We start from the raw sequence: 26339 nt of genomic DNA, 5'->3' as shown, positions 1-26339 counted from the left end.
CTTGCTTTTATTTTTCCAATTTGACAATATCTGTCTTTTAATTGGTGTTTTAGACCATTTACATTTAATGTAATTACTGATATCATTAGTTTGGAGTCTGTAATCTTGCCTTTTTTTTTTTTTAATTTATCCTGTCCTTTATTCTCTTTTCCTGTTTTTCTGCTTTCTTTTGGATTATTTGAGAATTTTTTACGATTCCATTTTCACGCCTTTGATGGATTATTACCTCTATCTCTTTGCTTAGTTATTTTAGTAGTTGCTTTAGGGTGTACAGTATACATCTTTAATCATCTACCCTTAAGGGATGTTATACTACTTCTCCTATATTATAAGAACCTTTCAATAGTGTACTTCCATCTTGGCCTTTGTATTATTGTTGTCATACACTTTACTTTTATATGTGTAATTAACTCCACATAAATTATTATTTTTGTTTTAGAAGTCACTTCTCTTTTAAAAAAATTTAAATAATAAGGAAAAAAGTCATATATTTACTTAGGTAATTGCCATTTCTAGTGTTCTTCATTCCTTTGTGTATATCCATATTTCTACCTGGTATCATTTTCCTTCTGCTTAAAAGCCCTTCCTTTAACATTTTTTGTTATGCAGGACTGCTGCTAATGAGTTCTTTCTACTTTTATATATCTGATAATGTCCTTATTTGCCTTCATTTTTGGAATATATTTTTTCAGGGTGTAGAATTCTAGATTGACAGTTTTTTCCTTTCAGTTCTTTAAAGATGTTGCTTCACTGTCTTGTCACATTGTTTTTGACATAAAATCTGCTATCATCATTATCTTTCTTCCTCTATGATGTGTTCTTTTTCACCTGATTGCTTTTAAGATTTTTTTTTATCACTGGTTTTGAGCAATTTATGATGTGCCTTGGTATTTATTTCTTATACTTGGGGTTAGTTGAGCTCCTTGTTTTTTGGGGGCTTATATTTTTCTTAGATTTGGAATATTTTCAGTCATTATTTCTTCAAATATTTTTTCTACCCCTCCTCTGCCATGAGGGCTCAAATTTCATGTATATCAGAATGCCTGAGCTATCTCTACAGCTCATTCATGCTCTGTTCATTTTTTTTTTAAACTCTCTCTTTTTCTTTTCTCATTTCAGATGTTTCTATTGCTGTCTTCAAGTTCACTAATCTTTTCTTCTGCAATGTCTATTCTACCATTAGTCTTATCCAGTGTATTTTTCATCTCACATGTTGTAGATTTCATCTCTATAAATTTCACTTGTGTTTTATAAATTCATGTCTCTATTTAAAATCTTGAATCTCTGTCCTTGCCTGATAATTCTAATATCTGTCTTAATTCTGGGTCAGTTTTAATTGTTTGATATTTCCCCTCATGGGTTGGATTTTCTTGCTTCTTTGCATGCCTAACATTTTTTTTTTTTATTGGATGCCAGACATTGTTATTTTTATCTTCTTGGGTTCTGGATATTTTTGTATCACTATAAATATTCTGGAGCTTCTTTTTGGACCATAGCTAAATTAGTTGGGGACAAGCAATTCTTTTGTATCTTGCTTATGAGGCTTAGCGGGGAAGGGACTGGAGCAGTGCTCAATCTAGGGCTAATATTTCACACTAAAGAGGCAAGATCTTCCTGAGTACTTAATGCTGCTGATTTATGAGGTTTTCCAATCTGTCTGGTGGAAATAGGTACTATTCTTGGCCCCGTGTGACCACCAGATAGTGATACATCTAATCTATCCTGGTAGTTTTTTCCCAGCCACAGATAGTTTGCCCACACACATGCTGTGATCAGTATTCTGCTGAATACTCAAGAGTGACTTTTTTTTTTCCCTTTTTAAGATTTTTTTTTTCCACACACACACACACACACACACACACACTGTATTTTATTTTTACAAGAGATAAATAGACTGACACCAAGCATTGTACATGAATGACCACAACAAAAGCAACGATTGCAATTACCAAACACGAAACACACTCATACTATGTCATAATATTGACATTCAGTCTGGTAATCCTCCACTGTAACAGCTCCTTTACTTTGCAGTGAAAATTGATTTGTATATTTCAAGAGTGACTTTTGCAGATAGCTGGAGTTTTCTCTCTGTGCAGCTTTCTGCTCTTTCCTACAGACTCTAGCTGCTTTGGGTCTTCCTAGACTCTCAGCTCTGTATCCTCAACTCAGGGAATCTACTGGGCTCTTCTTGGATTCTCTCTCTCTGTGTCTTGGCCAGGAAATCTCTTAAGGCAATAAGCTGGGATACTCATAGGCTCGCCTCATTTGCTTCCTGATGTCTTGTCTCCTGAAAGCCATTATTTCATATATTTTGTCTGGTTTCTTTTCCTTTCCCCCCACCCTCTGTCTTTTTGTAGGGGTAGGGATGTGTTTATTTGTTTTTGCTTGTCTCAGGCAAAGGCTTAAATGTGTTTCCTATTATTTCATATTGGCCAAACCAGGGATTTTCAATAAAATTCAGATTCTGTTCAGTAGGTTTCAGCTGGGACCTAAAAGTCTGCATTTCTCAGAAACTTTCAGATGATATTGATGCTTCTGGGAAAAGACTACTTTGAGTAGCCAGCATCTCCAGCTATTCAATAGAATATAATGTGAGCCATGTATGTAATTTAAAATTTTTCTGATAGTCACATTGAAAAAATTAAAAAGAAACAGGTGAAATTAATTTTAATAATATATTTTCTTTAACTCAGTCTTCCCAAAATGTTATCATTGCTACATGTAAACAGTATAAAAATGTTAATGAGACTTCTTTATTTTATTGTACTAAGTCTTGAAATTTGGTATATATGTTAGCATTATAGCATAAATTCAGGCACTACATCTGAAATACTTGGGTCTGTGTTTAGATTTCATAAAATTTGTAGTTGAAAAAGTGGATTTGTGTAACCAAGTTTCAAACATACTTAAGTTTTCCAATAACTGAATCAAGTGTCAAAAATACTTTTCCTTTAATATTTGCCATTCAGTTAACAAAATTGGTTCATCTTTTTAGAAGAATTGATTTGATTTTTTGAAACTAAAAACTTGTCAGTTTTAAAGTCTGTTCAAGTTATGTGAATTTGGTAACTCTCATGCCAACTCAGAATTACTAACATCAAATTCAAAGGGATATTATAAAAATTGAAAACCAACTCTAAATTTATCAATCTCAATAAAGTGTTCTTCAGATTTTTCTTGTAGATTGTAGGCAATTCATATAAAGCTTTTTATTTCAATCAAATCTTCTGCATATTGATCCAAGTTATGAAAATGCATAAAACAATTATTTTTCATTTATGAAAAGTATCAATTTTGATATAAATTCTCACACTTTCTAGCTAGGTCATAAATAAGCTTTTCCTTTCCTTGGAGCTTTAAATTTAGCTTGTTCATATGCAGTGTAATGTCTGTGAGAAAACATAAACCACACAGCACTTTTTTAATCTTTATTATTTGTTTACAGAAAACCTTGAATTGCTTAAGTATACAGTGAATCTTTGTAAAACTGTTTCATGACAACCAAAGATCACTGGCAAAGAACACATAATCATTAAATTCATTGTCATGTATTTCTTTCAGCAGTTCTTTAAACTGGTGGTAATTCTTAGCATTTATGTGTCTATACTGAACAATTTTAACAACAATATCCATGATGGTTTTCATAGGCTTTAGAAAGCCAACTAAAAATTATTATCATACTGTAGAATGAAGCACTAGGAGAAATGCCAGTTTCTTGTTAGAAAAGTCTAGTAAGTGTTGATTTTTGACCCAACATAGCAGCAGTACTGTCTGTCATGATAGAAACCTTTTGTTTTCATATCTAGCCAAAATCCTTCTTTGGCAGATGTACAAGATTCAAAAGTACCTTCACCATGAGTTCAGTTTTCTTAGTCTACGAATTGACAACATTTCTTCATGAATTTGGAAGTCTTTTGAGACAAAACATACTCAAAGTACTAATTGGGCAATGTCTCTGATATTGCATAATTCATCTAAAGCTAAAGAAAATTCTTGTGATTTTTCAAATTTTGAATTTATTTATCTTTGATATTGGTAGAAATGGAGTGTTTTCTATGGGCAATTGTTTGGTTGCTAATTGAAAGTCCTTCGCTCTTTCAACAGTATCTTTTCTATATTCTCCTCATAATATTCGAACAACATTGCCATAACTAAATAATAATGTATTTTGCCATCTCTCCATCTAAAAATGCTCCTTTGTTTTTGTTTTTATTCAAGAATCTAAGATATTTTATAGCTGGCCGTAGTTACAAGCTCAAATTTTGCTAAAAATCATTAAAAATTTTTTCTTGGTCATTTAATTATGATTTTGGCTGTTTCCTTTGTGACTGTTGGAAGGAGACTGAGCATCAAATTCACTGCCCTTGCTGAAACTGTCTCTTAATATTGTCTGCTTTATTATCTTTGTTTTTCTAAATGTAGTAAACAGCTTTTTCAATTTGCTCTGCCACAGCAAATTGCAATTGTCTTTATTTTTATTTATTTTTTAATTGAAATATAGTTGATTTACAGTGTTGTGTTAGTTTCTGGTGCACAGCAAAGTGATTCAGCCATATATATACTCTTTTTCAGGTTCTTTTCCATTATAGGTTATTACAAGATATTGAATATAGTTCTCTGTGCTATACAGTAGGACCTTGTTATTTATCTATTTTATATATAGTAGTATGTATCTGTTAATCCCATACTCCTAACTTATCCCTCCCCGCTTTTCCCCTTGGGTAGCCATAAATTTGTTTTCTATGTCTGTGAGTCTGTTTCTTTTCATTTGTGTCATATTTGAGATTCCACATATAAGTGATATCATATGGTGTTTGTCTTTCTCTTCTGACTTACTTCACTTAGTATGATAATCTCTAGGTCCATCCATGTTGCTGCAAATAGCATTATTTCATTCTCTTTATGGCTGAGTAGTGTTCCTTGTGTATATATACCACATCTTCTTTATCTATTCATCTGTTGATGGGCACTTACGTTGCTTCCATGTCTTGGCTATTGCGACTAGTGCTGCTATGAACATAGAGGTGCATGTATCTTTTTGAATTAGAGTTTTCTCCACATATATGCCCAGGGGTAGAATTGCAGGATCATTTGGTAACTCTATTTTTAGTTTTTTAAGGAACCTCCCTTCTGTTCTCCATAGTGGCTGCACCAGTTTACATTACCACCAACAGTGCAGGAGGGTTCCCACAATTGTCTTTGATAATCACATTTTTTACTTACTTTGTTTCGTTCCTTTTATCCTTCACTGTGTGATCATAGTACTAGCTTTTATATCTCCACTTGATTTTGTGTCAGTACAAAGACTCTGTTTTAAACTTGAAAGTTTGACCATATTTATTTTATAAATTAGAAGAATAATTAAATTAAATATTTTAATTAAAACAAGTATTTTGATTTAGCTACCAATTAGGATTTACCTAATTATTACTGTCATCTGTACTGTTGGCATAAAATATTCCAACAAACACATTACAGGGGACAGCAGTGTGTAGAAATGAAATCATTTAAATGGAATCATCTTGTTCACACAAAGTAGATCAGTGATGTATTTATGTGTAGATTCAGGCACTGCAATACATCAACACCATCTTAAGCAATATACCGTTTAAAGAGAAATGGTGTCCTACCAAAGTAATATATATGTGTTTCATGGAAAAATATTTTACACTGTTTCAGTTTTTAAAAATAGATAAAACCAATTAAAATTAATTAAAATATATCATTTGGTTCCTCTGTTGTACCCACCACATTTCAAGTAGCCTTGTGTGGCCATGGTTCTTGCATTGGGCAGGGCTGGTCAGGGGCTTGTTTGCATTGGAATCTGGGAACCTCATACCAACACCCCGATGGGGCCTCACTTTTCTTGTCCTGCAGCTGCTTCCTCCTTATCCGGTCCCACCTTACCCAGGGATTTAGGAGTTTAACAGAGGAAGTCTTACAGTATGTGGTCTCTGAAGGATCTGGTGACCATGCCTCAGGGGTTGGCCAGCTTCCAACTGGGAGGCCATTAGGACAAGTCTCGGGGGGAAGATCCGACCTCAGGGACAGTTTGTGGCTTGTGACCTTGGGACAAGGTCAAGCAAGGTTTGTAGGTCAACTGCTACTGCTCTTCCTCTCCCCTGGGCTACTGACCATTGACCTCTGGCTCCATCTCACCCAGACTTGGTTGGATGGACATTCTGTCAGCAGAGGCAGTGTTTCCATGGTTCTGGAAGGAGCAGGCTTCATTTCCACACCATTAATGAGGGTGTTAGGTGAGAGCTGCCCTGTAGCTCAGGTGGCTAAGAATGTTTTCAGAACTCCATCTCCATTTACAATCACAGGCGATGAAAGGGCACCTGAAAGACATGAATAAAATGGAATGGTTGGGCTTTGAATGAAAAGAAAAGAATGATCTTGTAAAACATTCTAAAATTCAGAAACCATCTTAGGAACCAGGATGATATTTTCACAGTGGGTATACCCAATTCTGTTTAATCCCACCCTGCCTAGACCACCTGTTTTTGTTTTTCAGTTTGTATCCTGAACATTTCCACGTTTGGGACTGTGTTGCTTTGTTTCATATTTTAGTACTATCTTCACAAAAAATGAGTGATTATATCTTAGGTTTCCCAAGCCCTTTTCATTTGTCTCTGATCCTCAACTTTCTTTTATCTCCTAAGCAATGTTCTGTGCTTTGGCTGTTGCTGTAGGTTCATACAGAGCTTAATCAACAGCTATTTGTGACTTAACATCGTAAGATACGAAGTACGCTTAGTACTACTGAATAGTGTGACCTCGAATCATTAAAAAGTTGAGAAAAAAGATTATTTTATTCTTCTTCCTTGTTTTCTCTTTTTCCTACTCCTCTTCCCACCCCCATATTACAGATGAGGAAACAGACTCACAGTGGTTGAGCCTTATCACTTCAGCTCACCTCATGATGCTTCTAAAGAAAACAATAAAATCTAAGCCCATAGTTTTCAATTTCTTGAAGTGTAAGTACTACTGTGGCGTCAACGTAGTGACACTCTTTTGAAGTGTGTCCCCTAGAGTTGCTCAGGATAGAGATGTCCTTAGCTCTGCGCTGGTTGGTTCGTTCCATGGGCATCTGAGCAGACGCCCTGTGGGGTGGCGGCAGGCACCCTGTGCTGGCTCCCAGTCCCACTTCTGACACCACCGAGCCAGTAGCCTTGAGCAAGTAACGTGCCACTCTGAGTCTTATTTATTCATCTTTATAGGGTAGGAATTCGGTTATGACGCTGTTTCCCAAACCGTTTTACAGAACACTGTGGCCTTTGATGTTTTTCCAGTGTCTTCAGAAAAACTGGAGACCTGGTGTGTACTTCAGACTGTGTGCTTCCGGGTTGGGTATTCAGGCTCATAGGCACATTGGAGGCTCAAGTCCTGGGGTAAAGGCGACTGCTTAGCGTCATTTAACCCACCATTTTCTAAGCTCTGTGGACATGGAGCCTCTCCCTGCCCTCTCTGTGGAGGAAGATCCTTAAATATATTGGAACATCCTATAGTACATAGTCTGGGAAACACTGGACTAGATCAGAGGTCTGCAGACTACAACCTGCAGCCCATATCGGTCTTGCCACTTGTTTGTATAAATAAAGTTTTATTGGAACACAGTCACAGTCACTCATTTACAAATGTCTATTGGCACCACAGTGGCAGAGTTGTGTAGTTTCTGGAGAACCGTACGGGCTCACAGTGCCTAAAATATTTACCATCTGGTTATTTACAGAAAAGGTTTGCCAACTCTTGCCCTAACCTAAAAGTGATTCATGAACATGATTACAGAAACGTCAGATGGTTGTGAAGCACTAATAATGAAAAAACAGGAGTCTTATTCTCCAGAGGCAACACATTTTTGATGGCTCCTGTAGTGGTTATTACTTCTATAACTAACAACATATTTACTCAGCTCTCTTTGGTGTATCTGCTTTGAGTTTCATCTGTTGACACTGCCGGCTGTGATGGATGGAGCCCACACACGCGCACACAGGCATGCACAACTTCTTAGTTTTATTGCTACATGAATTTCTCTGTTGGTTACCTTTGCAATTTAAAATTTAATATTCATAAAGACGCAGACATAGAGAATGGACTTGAGGACACGGGGAGGGGGAAGGGTAAGCTGGGACGAAGTGAGAGAGTGGCATGGATATATATAGACTACCAAACGTAAAATAGATAGCTAGTGGGAAGCAGCCGCATAGCACAGGGAGATCAGCTCGGTGCTTTGTGACCACCTAGAGGGGTGGGATAGGGAGGGTGGGAGGGAGACACAAGAGGGAGGAGATATGGGGATATATGTATATGTATAGCTGATTCACTTTGTTATACAGCAGAAACTAACACACCATTGTAAAGCAATTATACTCCAATAAAGATGTTAAAAAAATTTAATATTCATAGATCTGTATACCTTGTTCCATCTACTTTCTACCTTTTATTTCAAGTGCCAAGTTGCGTGAGATGAGGATCCTAAGTACCACCACCCTTTTGTCTGCCTCTCTTTTCCCCTTGTCCATCATTCGACTTTTCTCCGCGTTGTCTTTACTTTTGCATTGTTGAGGTTGGTAATGTTTGCTTTCTCTAATTGGCAGTATTTCCTTTGTTTTGTCCATAGGTTGTTTGAAGGTTACAAGACAGTGAGTGTGTTAATGTAAATACTCCCTGTGGCAGGGCCCAGTAATATGCTATGAATACACTTCCCTCCGTGTAGTTCTTGTATTGCAACTACAGCATTGCTCAAAGGAGAAAATTTCTAGTGTCATTTACAAATGGGTTCATTCTGTTAAATTCCACCAGTCACTCAAAACCATGGCACATTTGTACTATGTCTTTCTTGCATTTTGTTTTTGGCATTTATTTTCCCTTGAGTTTTTATTGACCTTTTTATTTATTGAGGGAAGACTCATGTCTCCTTTACCATATCCCTCAGACCCTCTAGCTTCTACCTCATTTATTTGTTGCGTGGAATAAATTCCTTTTTCTTTCTGCATCCTTGTGTAGCCCACTCACTGAAGTTCTCATTGCTTTCCGGGCCTGAGCCTGCTAGTTTTTTCTGAATTCCAGGCTTTGATCTACCATTTTTGTATGCTGCATTTCCCCTTTCTTGTTTTTCACTCTCACTTTGGTGGAATATAATCTCACATGACTTCCTAGGATTGAAGGAAACTTCCTGAATCTTGCACGTTTGAAAATGTTCTTCACGACGATTGGTGTGGATTTATAGATTTAAAATAAATTTTTCTCTCAGTGTCAAAATCTTGCCTCATTGCTACTGATTTGAGAAGCCACATGTGGGTCTGATTTTTTATTTAATCTTTTTAACTGACTCTTTTTTCCTTTTCGGTGGCTCCTAGAGTTTCTCTCTTTCTTTTTATTCCTCAGTATCCTGCAATTTCACAGTGATTTCACAGTGACATGTCTGGGTGAGAGTCTTTTCTCGTTTATTGTGTTTGGTAGTCAGTGGGTGTATCGGTCAGGTTCTGTTCAGGAGACAAAAATCACACGGAAATTTGGACGGGGAAAGTTTAAAGAATTACTAGTAGCAGGGGATTAACTACAGAGGGGTTAGCAGGGGATTAGCTACAGAGGGGAAAAGAGAACTGTAATGGATATAGGGCTGGTGGATACAGGGAGCAACCACTATCTCTAGGGTTGAGGCAGGATCCAATGTGGAAGCAGCTGCCCCTCGTCCACCTGAGAGCCAAGGGTCGGATCCCCTTGAAGAGGGCATGGCTCTGTGGCCCACTGTGCGAGAGCAGCAGGGTGAGGGTCTGCATGCAGTTCTGGGTGGGCTACTACCTCCCGGGGTGGTGACGAAAGTTTTAGGAAGCCCCCGCTGGTGCCTACAGGACCTGCTGGGTACCTGCAAGTTCTCACTCAGCAACACTCATAGGCTTGCGGCCGCTGCACCTCACTGGGTACCCGCTGGAGTGGCTGGGAACCACCTGCAAGGATGCTGGTGATACCTGCCGAGGGGATGCCCCGGGATCTCGCGCATGCTGCTGGCCTGCGGGCACTCAGCAGTAAGCAGGTGAGAACACACCCGGCAGGGAAGCCCTTCCTTGTGTACCACCCCTTGAGCCCCCTAACAAAGCCTGGCCGGATGGCAGCTGGCAAAGGAGAGACGTTTCCCACATGCAGCTCCAGGATCAGGCAGGAGGGAATGGAGGGTAGATTGGCAGCTGAGAGGCAGTGCAGTGATCACCAGCACAGTCTTTGAGTCTGAAGGTGTCTGTCTCTCTCTAGCTCTGGGAAGTTTTCTTATATTATTTCTTTGATAATTTCTTCTTCCTTTTACCCCCACTTTTCTCTGGTTTTTAGGACTGCTATTAGTCATACGTTAGACTTCCTGGATTTAGTGCTCCGTCTTTTTATCTTTTCCTTAATTTCTCATCTCTTTGCTCCGTGTTCTGGGAGATTCCCATAACTTTATCCTCAAACTCATCTGTTGAAATTTTTATTTGGTATTCCTTATTTTAAAATTTCATTAGTTCTTTTTATTTTCAGATTGTAATTTTTTCTAAGCATTCTGCATTCTGTTCTTGTTTTATAGTTGCATGTGCTTATGGTTGTGTTCATTGTCTCAAAACTGTGTCAAAATCTTTCGTTTCCTGATAACTAATTCCTTTTTTCACTAATGTAAGTTTGCACATTTTGAAAAGAAAGGTGTTTTTACCATCATTTAGTGGGTCAGACTACCCGAGTTTAAATCACAGCCTAGCTATGTGTGTATGTATGTATATGTGTGTAGACATATTAGCTACACTTTATATTACTTTACTAAGTCTTAATTTCCTCATCTATAAAATGGGGGTGATAATAGTACCTATCTTAGATGTTTTAATATGAGAGTAAATGAGATAATACATGAAAAGTACTTAGCACAGTGGCTTTGATTATTATTATTTGTAAATATGCCGTGTTATTTTAAATTGCTTAGAATCCATTTAATTATTATGTAAAGAGCACTTCTTATCTGTAAAATACTGTTTCTTTGGTTCTTTACTACAACTGCTATAGCGACATTATTGTTAGCACTACTTCCCTGAATATCTTCAAACAAGCAAGCATAGTAATTAGTAGAAATTAGTTTAGGGCGAAATTAATGGCATGTGGTTTGAAGACATTTAAAGTTCACTTTCTTTGGAATTTTTCTTCCAACTTTTTAAATTTTTGAAAATGTTTAAGCCTCCAGAAAAGTGTGAAGAACAGTTTAATGAATCTTGCATACTTTTCACCTGGATTTATCAATGATTTTTCACATACATTTTTTTCCTTGCTGAATCGTTTGAATCTAAATTGCAAGCATCATGAAATTTATCCCTAAATAAATACTTCAGGAATTTCCTAAGAATAAGGACAGTCTCCTTATAACCACAATACCATTATCACACTGAAGAAAATTACCATTAACTCAATAATGTTATCTAATGCACAGTTCCTTTAAAATTCGTTTCCAGTTGTCCAAAAAAATTTTTATGCCCTCTGCCCCAGACGACCCACATCCAATTAATGTTCATGCATTTTGGGGGGGTTTGCTTCTCTAGTCTCTTCTAATCTAGAATAATGATATTGCCATTCTTTATTTTTCATGAAACTGTCTTTTTTTTTCAAATTCTGGACTTACAGTCATGACAAATGTCCCACCTTCTGGGTTTGTCTCATTGTTTCCTAATAATGAGATTCAGTTTGGACACTTTTGTCCAAAAGTGATGTTGTGTATTAATTTAATCACAACAGGAGACAGGTATAATTAGGTTATCCCACTTCAGGTAACCAAAAGCTTGATCACTTATGGGAAAATCATCAAATGGCTCCCTTTTTAAAGGGACAGTGTGAGTTCCGGATTCACTTTGCACTGTCATTGCTGCAGATTTGGAATCAGGCATTTCTCTGTGGAGCCTGGTTCCTTTTGGGGAGTGTACTTAGAAGTCAAGATCTGGGTGCCATGTGTGATTTTTGCTGAGGTGGTGTCCCAGTGTCTAGGCTTCTTCATTGGACAGAGTTAGGAAGTAAATGTAAGAAAAAAGTTACTTCATACTGATATGCTCCCATTCAAATCCATCTTCACATGGTCCTTCCTCACTTTTCTCTAATTCCATATTTGTATCTCCCTTTTCCCACATTGAAAGCCTGGATTTCCAACAGGAAGTGTGTGTATTTATTCATTTGCTTTATGCTACCTGCAATATACGTAGAAGAGTATCTGAATTCCAATTCCAATGGCACTGCCAACAGGAAACTACAAGTAAGGGTCATGACTTCCTGCAGTTCTTTTTCATCACTAGAAGATTCCTGTTCAGAGCATACAATCAAAGCACTGTGGCTCAGTTACTTGAATTTACTTCCTCTGTTCTTTGTTAGAATTTTAAACTGTTACATATTATTCTTCTTAAGCAACTATGGGGCTATGCTCTTTCATTTCCTTATTATTTTGTTTATAAATGCTTCAGATGTTTCCAGGTTGAGTTATAGTGTAAGGTTTTGGGAAATTATGTCAGCTAACACATTTACCCATTTTCTTAAGTGAGGGATGCTATGCTCTTTATTAGTCAGACATTGGTTAGTTACAGTGCAGTAGTCCTTTTACAGCTGTAACGGTTTCCAGAAGTGGAGGGAAAGCAATGGGTATAAAATTATTAAGTTTTGAGTTCTCATTCAAACTCCTGTGTATATTATTTAGCCAACAAATACAGCCTGAGACACAACCAGAGCAGATTGCAGATAAGCTGTAATTTTTTAAGTTTGGTATGGTGAATTTCTGTAAAATCGTGTCTCCTTTATTCCTATTTTAATCCTAATATGAGATAAGAACTATATCTAAGAACTAAGTTAACACTATAAGATTCAAGAAAGCATACCTTTATAATAGAACAAAAAATAAAATACAGATTTCCAGTTACACCCTGAATTTGATAATGCTGGAGGAGTCTTTGTCTGAAATGGAACAGAGCTCTAGCTTTTGCAAAGGGAAAGGCACCCAGAATTTATTAGGTCAAACTTAGAAGTTTATGTGTTTGGGGGTGAGAATTTATAATTATTCTTTTAAAATTAGATTTTTCATTTAGTAACAAACCAATCACACTGTATCTGTTTCCTGTTGCTGCTGTAACAAATTACCACAGGCTTAATGGCTTAAACGATGCAGATTTATTCCTTTACAGTCCCAGAGGTCAGAAGTCCAAAATGAGTCTTACAGGGATAAAATCAAGTATTAGCAGGGCCAGTTCCTTCTGGAGCCTCCCAAGGGGATTCTGTTTCTTTGTCTTTTTCAACATCTAGTATCTGCCTGCATTCCTTGGCTTTTCCCTGCATTCCTTCCTCCGTTTTTAAAGCATATCTCTCCAGTCTGTTCCCATCCTCGTATCCTTTTCTTCTGTAGTTAATATCCCTCTGCCTCTTCCTTTGAGGACACTGGTGATTATGTTGGGCCCATCCAGATAATGCAGGATAATTTCCCCATCTCAAGATCCTTAACTTTATTACATCTGCAGAGTCTTTGCCATGTTAGGTAACCTTCACAGCTTCCGGGGATTAGGACATGAATGTCTTTTTTTGGGAGGGGGAGGAGCAATTATTCAGTTTACCATACACACCTTTTTCCTTCTGACCATGAATATTTATGCTGCTTACATTACCTTTGACTGCACTGCAGATCTCTTTGGGAAAGTTGCAAATTAAAGGAAAAATGACCCCCCCCCCCGCCATGTTTTCCTTTAATTACCAATATTCAGAGATAAAGAACTTCTAACACTTCATGGTTTCTGTTCCATGCATTCAAAAAATAATTGTAAAGCTCTCATTTCTGCTCTCCTGACGTTTCAAAAGGTATTAATATGTTTAAAATTGGTACCACATGGACATGGTTTAAACGGATCCCCCTGCAAGCATCTCAACCTAAATGTAACACCAGTGTATAAGTGAAGGGTAATGTTTTAAAAATTGCTTCCTTAAATGTATTAAAAGTTAAAGTAGCACCCCCTGAGGACTCCTGAGAGGTACCTGCACATGTCTTTTGGTTTAGGAGGCCAGGCCTTGAGTCACTCTGGGTTATCTTTGCTGATGCAGGAAGCAATGGAATTGAGCAGTTACCCAAATGACCAGGGAGGGGTTCACTCCTAATGCAGTGTGAGCTCGAGCTTACGTTCTGATCACATAACCCTCCTCGCTCCTTTCTGCCTACCTCTCCCCCACCCGGCTCTCACCCTCGCCAGGGACGTGGGTCCATTAGATTGTGCCAAGGAGGATTTCGTGCTTTGTATGTATGTGTTTTTTTCCAAATCACCTGGCTCGGGAGAAGAGAGGAAGAAGTGGCAGTAATTGCTCAAGTCCTGGGTATGGGGCGCGGTGCCAGGGGAGCTGACACAACCCCATTGGCAGTGGCTGTACCCATTTTATGTGAGTAAAAGGAGGGAGCAGGATTTCCCCCTGAGGCCTGCCCGTCTCCTCTACTCCTGGGGGTGATGGTTTGCTCCCATGAACTTCCTCTGTGATTTAGGACGGCTTTTCCAACTTCCTCCACCTTTGACCTTGGCGGTGGGATTGGCCATCCTGGCACATGTATCCTCACAGCGTTCACTGGTCACACACACACCTTCTCTGAGCAGGGATGCAAAGAACAAGCTGTCCCTACCCTCCTGGAGTTTTCAGACTGGAAGGGGAGACAGACATGAGCAGTGGACCAAGAAATCCAGGCTTACAAATGTGCTAGGTGCTCAGAAGGGTGCTGTGCGGAAAATGGATTAGGCGGTGGGGGGAGAAACCTACTTTACACTGGTGGTCAGGGAGGGCTTCTTGGAGGAGGCGCCATTTGAACCAAAATCTGAAATCTGAGGAGCAGTCGTACCATGAAGAGCATTGCTGGTGGCACCAGCTGTGTGTGCAAGAGCCCTGTGTGTATACGTTCACTGCACGTGTGGAACTTCAGTGTACTTTTGTTCATACATCTTCTTCCCTCCCTTCCCTTCCCAAGACAGAGGCAGTGCATTTGTCACTGTCCCTCCAAAGCTGAGTGTTTTGTGGATGAATGATTGAGTCTCCAGGGTAGTATTCAGTTGTTGCATCTTCTATCCTGGCTTTGTTGTTGGAAGAGTTTGTGTCCCAGGATTATTCCCTCAAATAAAAGTGAACAATAGTTCATTTTTCTGTTTCACCAGTAAATGGTTTTCTTGGTTGTGGGTGAAATGAACAACTGGGGGGAAATGATCAATAACCAAAGAAATTAAATTCTAGACGGAATTTGGGGAATAATTGAGAACGTACTCTACATGAGGGCCTGTGTCAGGTGCTTTGGAGATTAAAAAAAAAAAAAATAGTGAGAAAATAATCCCTGCTAGTGAGGCAGACATGGTGTAAACATTTCCAAGGTATTGTAAAACAACCTATTTTCTGTCACCTATTAGTGCATGCTCAGTTCCTAAGTGAACACGCACACACTTGTGAGATGCTGTGGATTTGCAGAGTGGCGTGAGCTCTGTGAACTGGAAAACCTAACAGAAAATCACAGATTTGGTTGAGAGAAGAGTGGTTGCAGTTTGGGGGTAAAAGGTGGGCGTGCTCCGCCCACAGAAGTAAGAAATAGCAGTGAACTTCCGTGTTGATAAATGTCTTAGACTGTTTGGGCTGCTATAACAGAACACCATAGACTGGGTGCCTAAATAACAGATGTGTTTCTTGCAGTCCTGGAGGCTGGAAGCTCAAGGTCAAGGTGCTGGCATATCCGGTGTCTAGTGAAGACCCACTTCCAGGCTCGTAGATGGCTAGCTGTTGTTTCCCCGTGTTCTCACATGGTGGAAGGGGCCAGAAAGCTCTCTGGTGTCTCTTATCAGGGCACTAATCCCATTCGTGAGGGCTCCACCCTCATGACCTACTCAACTCCTAAACCCCACCTCCTAATACTTTCACATTGGGGGTTAGGTTTCAACATATGAATTTGTGTGGGGGACAAAACATTCAGTCTAAAACAATAAACACCCAGGTCAAGGACACATCTGACAGTTACCTCCCCGGAGAGACTTGGCATTTTCCACTGAATGGATTGTTTTTCAGGGCTGCTGAGGCATTCCAGATGGGATGGGCAACATCCCATGTTTTAGGACTCTGTTATTTGCAGGCGGATCCAGGGATTGCCCACTGATGCTTCCCTCTACCCCTTTGAGGCCGCCAACGTCTGGACCCTTCCCCTAGCAGAGGTCGCCTGCCCAGGGCCACATGTCCGCCCCACTGGCCCCTCGCTGGGGTCTTTGTTCTGAGCCCAGAGCCCCGGTAGGTGCTGGAGCGCCCTGAGGACTGGCTGACAGAGAGGCCTTTGTTCTGTCCTCCTGCCCTTTCTCTGCTTCACTTGTCATGAATGGAGGGCACATGAGTGGAGAACAGGAATGCATTTGGGGTGGAAGAAGCGATTTTCAAGAGGGGGGTTTCTGACAACAGGTGGTGTTGATGGCTGAGGGCTGACAGTTCCCTATCATCAGAGCCAGCGTGTGCAGAGGGCGTGCTCAGTCTCTGGTATTTGACCCTGAATTGACCTGAGTTACTTTCAAATCCAGTGTTAGGACCTTCAATAACTGAACGCAGAGAAATTTTAAAAGACTGATAAAAAAAGCAGGCAAGCGGGGGAAGAATCCTGGGTCTGTTAAAGCTAGAAATTTTTTCTTTTTTTTTTTTTTTTTTTTTTTAACAAAAACTATGCTCTTTCCTGTATTAAAAATAAGCACCTAGATTATTTCACATTACCCCTAAGTCTACATTGGGCCCCCTCATATTTTGGGAGTATCTTGATTGAGATCCTAAGATCCAAGTTTGGAATTTTTTTGGTTTTGCTTTTGCTCTTTTTTTTTTTTTCTTTTTAAACAGCAAAGTGAAAGGAAATAGGGTTTATCCATTTAATGAACATTTATTTGTTAGGCAGCCTGTCAAATTCCTCAGAATCTGCGCCACGAAGCAAGATCAGGAAGACTCCATCCCTGCTTCTCTAGAGTTTGGGCCCTTCCAGAAGGGCAGACGTGCAGAAAACAAGGTGTCAGCGTCGGGCTGCAAGTTGAAGGTTTGCACCAAGGACAGGAGCCACTCAGAGCCAGGGATGGGCCTGGTGGTCAGACTGTCCACAGACAATACATTGGAAAGTCATGAAAGATCAAAGGTCTGTTAGCTCTGTCGGTTTAGGGATTTCTTATCACTGTCACCATAATATATCTTGGACTGATGCCCATTAGGGTGGCCTTATTTATGAAGTGGAATAACTTCATTGGTTATTCCTACCCCATCTGATAAACCTCATCAACTTGTGATCGGAGCTAACATCCCGATTCTGGCTGCAGCTTCCCTCGGGGTCCAGGGAGTGAGTGATGGGGTGAGTGCCGAAGCCGGAGCCTGCGGTGCGCGGCTGCTCCGTGCGCCATCCCATCCAGGAGTTCACCTCCTGCAGAATCAAGCGGGAGGTCGCTGTCTCTGCCCCTGGTCTCCAAGGCATGGTTCTGGCTCGGGTTCCTCCGGGATGTCTGAGTGCCACAGGGAGACAGAAGACGTCTGCTTGTGCTGTTGGGTGTGCAGTGTTTTTCTTTCAGGAGCTTTTCCGATTTTGATGGGACATTTATTCCAAAAGTAGCACTTGCTCTGTCCTTTACAGATGTCTTTATGAGGCTTCAGCCTGGGACAGTTCCCTGGGAAACACCATGGCTCGTTGTTTTTCAAGATGCCGCCACATCCTGTCTGACAGAATTCTTTGAAAACTATTTTACACAATCCTTCAAATTTATTAGAATGTCACAATATATGAAAACATAACTTGGAGCCTTATAATTAAACCATTTAATTTTAAGGTTTCAAGCATCAAGTTAGAACCATTTTCTGCCTAAAATAAGTGACTGTTTTATGAATGTATTTGTGAACAATTATTTTCTGTTGAAATGTGGAGAATATTTTGGGGTGGGAAATGGTAACTGGTTATATTGTTAGATATAAGATTTTTCTCTTTCCTATTAAAAAAAGCAACAGTCTTACGTTTCTTGAGGAACATTGGGGGTTACACATCTCCCCGCCCCCCAACTCAAACTAGCTTAAGCAAAACATGGAGTTTGCTGACTTATAAACTAGGGAAATCCAGGGGTGAACCTGGCTTCAGACGAGGCTCAGGTGCCCCCTGGGGAATGGGCCTGAAAGATGGCTGCTGGCGATCCTTACAGCTTCGACCCAAAGAGAAAGAAGAAAGACCCTCTTTCTTCCAGGGCTGCTTAATCAAGTCCTGTGGAAGCAGTCTCTCTGGCCTGGGTCACGCGCCCATGGCGGTACCCAGAGGGGTGGGCTGTCATGCAGGGTCCATCCTTGCAGTGAGGGGTCGGGGGGGGGGGCGCGATGGTGGGAGAGAGGAGGAAGACGGGCCTGCTGTTGTTAGGGCACCTGGTGTTTGAGGGATGGAGGATGGAGAAGAGGAAAATGGCAGCCCCAGTGGTACCTGCTGCTTGTTGGAGCCGTGGGATTACATGGGCCCAATGCAGTGCTTCTCCAGCTTGCGTTTATGTAAGTATCCGAATAGCCAAGAAGGATGCACTTATGATTGGGGGTGAGGGCAGTACAGGGAAGCAGCCAAATGCTGTCTTCCAGAAATCGTGGAAATAGTACACATTTCTTCGCTGCTTTATAGGCTATGGCAGGGGATTCACGGAGCAGGTGCCCAGAACTCTTCCTGTGGCATTTCTAGGCTCCTGTTGGCAGAAAGATTATGCAGGTATGTCTCCTTGGTGTGAAGGTGCCTCTGGGATCATGTGGTGGTTAGAGTGTTTGGGGAAAATACTCATCCAAGGGCTTTCTCAGTGAAAAACATGACCGAGGATGATCTTCATTTTACCGTGAATTTCCAGCCCACGCAAACGAAGGTAGAGCTCGGACGTCCCCTCAAGAACCACCTTCATCCAGCTCTCCTTTTGATTCCTTTTGATTCCTTTTGATTTCAGCAGTTTTTGTTTTTTGTTTTTTGTTTTTTTTCCAGCAGTTTTGTCTTATGCGGTGAGCACTCAGTCTTGGTCCAATATCTGCTAAAGAAGCTGACATTTTGAGCCCCTCTTTATTTTAGGCGAATTAATTTCCTTTATCTATGTTTATATTCTTTATCGTGTCCTCTTCTTCTTTTTTTTCCTTTTTGAAGAAAAACAGCTGTTCTCCCCTGAGTTTGGAAATCTCCCTTCATCTTTGCCTGGTCAGTCAGATGCCATCAGTGTAAACTTTGAAAATCACTCTCCAGTTTCTTATTTGTCTAAAGGGAGGGTTTCGAGCCCAAAACACTGTTCAGTTGGTTTGGTGTCTTCTCTTCACAGACTAGCATTTTCACCTGCCCACGTACCCAGAGGAAACAGCGTAGCAGGTGCCCCTGACCCCTGGTACGCCAAGGCCTGGACTTGAACCGTCTCCCGTTCTCCTGCCTGGAGATTTGGCCCTGCCTGGCTTCCCATCCAGTGTTTCCACCTCCACCAATACCACTCGCTAAAAAGTCTAGCAAATCGGGCTGAAAAAACCCTCGGCCAGTTTGGCCTCAGCCTGTCCGGCCATATCATTAAAACCGTAGCCGTTGTTCAGTTATTAAAATCCGTTCTTGTATTCAGCTCTCAGACACAATCCAGCCCGTCCACCAGTTGTTCAGATCTGTCTTGAGCGCTTCCAAATCCGTGGTCTTACGGTATCATTTGATGACAGTGCTTTTCCAGCCGGGCTGGCTCCCGTTGGCTTTAAATGGTGCAGCCAAACGGGCACCGGACGCCTCCCCACCTTGACACCTGTTAACGACACTTTCTCTGTCCACCTTGATCCTGAAACGGAGCTTGAGGGAAACTTCAGGCAACTTTTCATTTGCTCACGTGGATGTGATTCCATTGTCTACCCCTTGCCACCTGAACAGCTTCTTAAATACAAGCGATGGGATTTATTTCCCTTCAAAGTTTGCCTCTTTTTGGGGGGGGGGTGAGATGTTTCAGGCAGCAGGGGTTTTCTCGTGGGAGACATCAAGCTTATTCACCCTCTGAAGTGACAAATTAGCATTTTAAACGAGTTAATTTAATTTAAAATGAACATTCTAAAGAGTTTGGCTGCTGAGGCCCCCCTGGTTTTTGCTGCATCTTCATTCCTAATCTCTCTTCACTTTGTGGAACCCAGGGGCCCACCTTCTAGCAGAAAGTGTGCTCTAAGCCCCCGGACTCTGATACAGTAGTTTCCTAATTCCTGGCCTCAGAAATGCCACGAGCAGTGCGGTTATTTGCAGAAGAGAGAGGCGCCTGGCTCTGCAGTGGTTCCTTGGTCCTCTCTCTCCCTTTTGCCGTCTTTTCTTCTGAATCCGCAGTTACTTCCAAAAGTTCAGTTTCCTTAAGTTTCTGTCCCTAACGTTGTGCAGCTCATGTCAACCTCTCACCTCGAGGTTTCCCACATGTTCCAAATTCTTCTTTAGTTTCCCTTTTCCCCTGTGGTTATATAAAGACAGCATTAAATCGTGTTTTGCAAAACACTTAACGAAGCAAGTGTAACTATTAATTTTTGTTATTCCCATCCTTGTTTACGTAGGTATACCTCTTCTTCCTGGGGTGCACTGTTCACCCGTCTTCCTCCCCAGAGGTGTCTCTATGCGATGCGGGGAGATGATGGCCTTTCAAAAACCCCACTGGACTCCTTAGTCCATCATAGCGTCTAGAAGCTGGAATTTATCAGTCAGTCTGCAGTGGCTTGGGGCAAAACGCTCCATCTCTTAAGCGTGCCTCTAAAATGGGGATCATGTTTAATGATGAATGAAGATTGGATTAATGTTGGTAATGACCTTGCACAGGCCACGTGCATATCTACCCATACTTCTTTCAGTAGCAGCTCCTGCTCTTCTGGCTTTTCTCACATTTGAAGGCATCATATTTAAGAAGGATGCTTTGGGGACGGTTTCTAGCAGTGGGAGAATGGGCTGGAATTCACAGGTGTCCTGTGTGTGTGCAGTTGTGATGAACACAGCCATTTGGTGCTAGATTGCAGTAAGGTCTAGAACAATCCCCTCTCACCCTCCTACCTTGAGAGCCCTGCAGGGGTCCTCTCTCTATGCTGCTACCTGACACCATTCTGCTTGGTAACCAGCCCTCTCTTTCCTCCTGTTTCTGCAAGTATCTCTAGGAAAATACTTAAATAAGAAATCAAGCATTTTTATTTGAAGAACTAGCCAGTGGGAAGGTATTTGATGTCTTCACAATTAAAATCTTCTTTGCTATGTATGTGTGTTGGAGGGGGGAAGAATATTCTAGACTGTTTTGCTTTTTATCCTTCTTCTTCCCTCCCTACCCTTCCTCCCCGAATCCCCCCAAATAAATACACAGCACAGAGGTCCTATGTGGCTCTGGCATGTGGACAAGTTGCTTCTCAGTTTCCTGATCTGTAAAATGGGGATATTATGGATTTTAAATGAGTTAACGTATGGAAAACAGGGCCTGGTGCTATGTCAGTGTTAGAGATCATGAAACCACAAATCGTAAGGGTCCTTTCTCTTCTGGAGTAACTGTTAGGGAAAAGGATTTTAGAATGCTGCATTCTGAAGTATTACTTTTTCTGTATTTTCACAGTAATAAAAAACATCCCCAGTCACAGTCTTGGGTGGAAAGGATCAGCTCTAAGTAGAGAAAATGTTCACTATCTAAGGCAGCTCCTCCCAAGAGAATGTAGGAAGGTACTCTATTTTGTATGTAGCAGGAAGAAGAAGAATAACGAACCACCTGAATAGTTTGTGTCCAAAGCACTGTGCTACGCACTTGACACTTTAAAGCTGGTAAGAATCTTACGACTTTGTTCCTGTAGCCATTTTACAGACGAGTGGAGAGGCTTGGCGAGGTGAGGAGACGTGCCCCAGTTAGGAAGCGTTGTAAGGCAGTCTGTGGGATTCCTGAGCCCAGCCGGCCCCCTGCTTAGACAGTGATGGCATGCTCCCTCCCTCGCGGCTAGAAGATGCTGAGCAGATCAGGGGACGGTTAGTCACGTTTATTACCATCCTCGTGACGTCACCTCTTAGGGCTGATAGGAAGTTTAGTGGTGCATTTCCTTTCAAAGGCAGTTTTAATGTTGACAAACACCTGCTTCTAAGTCAGTTGGCCAAAAATAAGGAGCCCAATCCGTGATTTCTTGCTTGCGATGGTTTGGTCAAGCTTCCCTGCACAAACACTTCCTGTTTAGAGCAGTAAAAGAACCAAACTTCTCCCCGGAGGTTGGCAGTAACTTACCCGAGTCAGTAGAGCAGGGATTCCCTTGGTCCTTGAATTTCCACTTGTTCACTGATTCCACTCCAGGAAGGGGGACCAGAGCAGAGAGCTCATCCGATTCATTTAGCATGAGTCTCAAGTATTTGGGAAGGTGATTTTGAGCAGTTTCTTCTTACTGTTCTTGGACCACAGTGGTGAAAAAATTCAAGCATCTGCCTGGTATTCCCCACCTTTGTTCTTCAGCCTCTGGTGGCTGTGGGAACTGGGAGCTTTGTTGTCTTTCCTGGAAGGAAGCTTTAGTCACATCTTAATCCTGAGTCATACATTCATACTCATTTGCAAAGTAAATTTGACAGCAAGACTGAGTCAATAATTTTGGCCTTGACCTTTGAGACAGGATTAGTAAACAAACTGAATCATAAATTGTTTATTATTTCGGTCACAGCAGCTAGAAGCTTTCCAAGAAGTGAATCGTTCAGATTTATTATCCCACGTACTTTAAGGTGTGTTTGTCATTGATTATTTAGACGCTTAGTATTGTTACAGATTTGGAAAATAAAAGAAAAAAATATCTTTCTACTATAGAACTTTGCAATTTTATTTAATGGAAAAAAATATTCTCTTTCTTTTCTTATTCTTCTAGAAGAAAATGTTCCACTGAATAATTGATGCTTCTAAAATGAAACCTTGTGTTTTCATGATACTAGAAGCCCTTTTATTATCTGAGTGAATGTTAAACAGCCCTGAGTATGAACCATTTTCGTGTAATAAGCATTTTGAGCACAGGAAAACTCAGCCAACTTGATTGTTCTCAGGTGCAGTTCAGACCAGGAATTATGCAGAACCACAGATAATTGCAGATGATAGAACCAATCACAGTATGCAAATTAACCACTATTAAGAACCTTATATAGCTTTTTTCATGGTTATGTTCAAATAAAATAGGGTATAAAATTTAATTATGTAATTCAGAATGGTAAATACATTATTACACTTTTGCTCTTTTTAAAAGAATTGAGACAAATATAGTCATTTGTAATTTTGTAACCTTTTTATTTTGTATAAAATAAAATATAAAATGCATTATTTTTTATGGCAGAGGGACAAACTAAAAACACACTGTCCTCTGATATTTCATATTCTGGATCTAAAGTTCCTGCTCCTAAAATGTATGCTTGGCTTGAAATGAGATAAATACCCTGCATATTACTGATTTATACTTTAAGAAATTATTTCTGAAGATTCTACAGCAGGTCCTTGTTATCTGAGGATAATTAGAACCAGAAAAAGGCCATTTAGGTTGAATCCACTTAAATGGGGACCAAAATTTCATAATACAATTTTAAAAAGCTTTAGGACTTTATCTTGCCCAAAACTCTGAATATCATGAAAATAATTCTTTTAGTTTATATTTAACACAATTTAGAAGATCATTTTGACCATGGCTAACTCTTAGAATGAGCGATGCAAAAATCAAGTATTGATCGTTCGGAGAAGAATACATTTTTAGACAAAATTGTATGATTGTATATCGTGGTACTTTTTAAATCCCATTTGACCTTGACATCACATCTTCAAGATGGTCAGTTTTACAGGAATATTTGAGGTCCTAGTCGTTTTCCTTTGGGCCCTTTAGATTCTTCACTATTAAACTCTTTCTGTATTGAAATCCCTATCTCACCACCAACTTAAAACGTTTCTCTTAAAGATTGTTGCCTCATCCACCTGCTCAGTACCCACTTGCCCTTGTTTCACCTGCTATTGGGGAAGTTCTCTAAAGCCCTTTTGATTAACCTTGTGAAATTCTGTATTTGGAGGGCAGGATTTGCAATCAGGAAAGATGCAGACGGTGAACAAGGATGGAATTTTGAGTGGGAATTCAAGTCATTTAAATGACTTGATAGTAGGAAATATCGTAGAGTTTTGAAGGTGTGCTTCCCTAAAAACGCTCCTAACCACGTGGGTTTTTGGGCAATGACCACTCAGATAACCGGGACCCCCTGATTTATTTGCATGAGTCCATTGCAGTGTGCTCTGAGGAGAAGGCAGATTCGTGAGTGGGGACCTGCCGGTGCTGGTCTCATTTCTGCCAGGAAGTAGGTTTATGGCCATGGATAAGTCACTTAACTTCTTTTGGTATAATTTACTAATCTGTGAAATGAAAAGGTTGAGCTAAAGTCCCTTCTGGTGACAAGATTCTGTGATTCAGAAGTGTTGCATATTTTTAAAATTTTTTATTTATTTATTTTTGGCTGTGTTGGGTCTTCACGCGCGGGCTTTCTCTAGGTGCAGCGAGCGGGGGCTACTCTTCGTTGCGGTCCGCGGGCTTCTCATTGCGGTGGTTTCTCTTGTTGCGGAGCACGGGCTCTAGGCGCGTGGGCTTCAGTAGTTGTCGCACATGGGCTCAGTAGTTGTGGCTCACGGGCTCAGTAGTTGTGGCACTCGCGGGCTCTAGAGCTCAGGAGCAGTAGTTGTGGCGCACGGGCTTAGTTGCCCCACGGCATGTGGGATCTTCACAGACCAGGACTCGAACCCGTGTCCCCTCCATTGGCAGGCAGATTCTTAACCACTGCGCCACCAGGAAGCCCCAGTGTTGCATGTTTTAAGCCTGGGAAGAGCTTTATCACTCTGTTTTCATAGAATCCTAGAATTTAATAATCATCAACCAACTCTTTCTTGTAGTTTATTTGTGCTATATATCGATATGTAGATATCTATATATAATTATAAAATGTATAAATATATATCTATATATATCTTATAATTTGCATAGCTACATCCATATGTGATCATACTTCTGGTATAGTTGTAATCAGCACTTTGGAACAGTTTTAAATTCTGCTCTTTGCAATTGTGTTATCTCTTATAAGTGTTTGCCTATCTATTGTAATCTTAATATCTTTCTCTTTTTCACATTGTTCTAGTGACTGCCATTAATAACAATAATAATAATCCATTGAGTACATGTGTTTTGATATACTTCAGTATATCCTGCCCAATATATCCTGGCAGCGGAGCATCTCTATACTTTAGAGTTTGGAGAGAGTTTTGGCTTCATGTTACCGGGGACATCTCTGTAGGTAGACAGTTATGTAAAAAGAGCTTCTCATCCCGGTAGCACAGTTCTGTGTGCACTGCGGTACTTAAATGCCTTTAGTTGCTACTGTAAACAGGAAGAAACATACTAAGGCAAAGGTCTGGCTAAGAGAAGCAGGGGGAGGGGCAAAGAAGGCTGGAAGGATGTTCCCTTTGCTGCTGCCTGCAGGGCAAATCGAGATCTCAGGGAGTCTGGCATAAATAAAGAAAGCTGGGAAGGACACAGAACCGGGTTCTGGATGCATTTTCAGAGGCAAGGTTGTCCCTGCCACACTGCACCTCGTATTCAGTCACCCGGGAGTGCTGGTGACCTTTGGCTTCTGAAGTTGCACTGAGCCAGGTCCAGAGAACAAAGCCACCAGCCATCACCAGGGAGGAGCAGACGCGCTCACCGCAGTGAGGCAGCGGCAGACTGAATTAGCGAATGTTACGTGATTAAAAACGGCAGCACTTTCTATTTTAATTCTAGATCTGGGAGATTTTCATTGCATCCTTGGGGGATAGGAGTTTGTTCATCCGTTAAAATTCGATTTGCTACCTCTTATCAAGATGAAGAAAGCATAACTGACACTCTTCCCTCCCCTCTGGTCATGTCCGCTCTGGTCTCTGGATATTGTTGGGTCCCCTGCATATGTGGGTGAACAGCTTGTGATGCTTCTTGACGTAACTTGTCACGATGGTGAGGTGGTTAGTGGGAAAGAAAGGGAACTCCGCGTTGCTGAAATTGGGGGTAACTTGGTTGTTTACAGTAGCTGAAGGCAAATGTTTCGAGTTAAGTCAGGTTAATCAAGGCAATTTTAGTCGTGATCAAAATGACCAAGTAGAAAAAACCTGTTATAGAAATTGTCAGTTTCACTTCCCATTGTGCGAGGCCTTATGCGAGTGAGGGATATCGATAAAGTCGGGTGAAGTCCAGTATTTTCAGAGGTTAGCTTAAGGCAAATGAATTTATTCCATCTCACGTATGTATTCCTCAGCTTTAGAAGTTACATCCTGTAATTTAAAAAAAAAAAATTTTTTTTTTTTCAG

The 26339-nt window shown here is 40.7% G+C and overlaps 1 protein-coding gene and 1 long non-coding RNA gene across 5 annotated transcripts in view; one reads left to right on the top strand and one right to left on the bottom strand.

Moving 5' to 3' along the window:
• Positions 1-26339, top strand: part of SVIL (supervillin) — a 239797-nt gene that overhangs the window by 15320 nt on the left and 198138 nt on the right. The window lies entirely within an intron of this gene.
• LOC309626081 lies at positions 1842-26328 on the bottom strand. Its single transcript, XR_014242955.1, has 2 exons — positions 22236-26328; positions 1842-20017 (listed from the first exon to the last, which is right to left on the bottom strand). It is a non-coding gene; the product is annotated as an uncharacterized lncRNA (long non-coding RNA).

Source organism: Balaenoptera borealis, assembly GCF_965194805.1.
Source record: "Balaenoptera borealis genome assembly, chromosome: 3".
NCBI classification, from domain to species: domain Eukaryota; kingdom Metazoa; phylum Chordata; class Mammalia; order Artiodactyla; family Balaenopteridae; genus Balaenoptera; species Balaenoptera borealis.
Note: the sequence above shows the minus strand (reverse complement) of the source record. Positions and strands in the feature narration are given on the sequence as shown.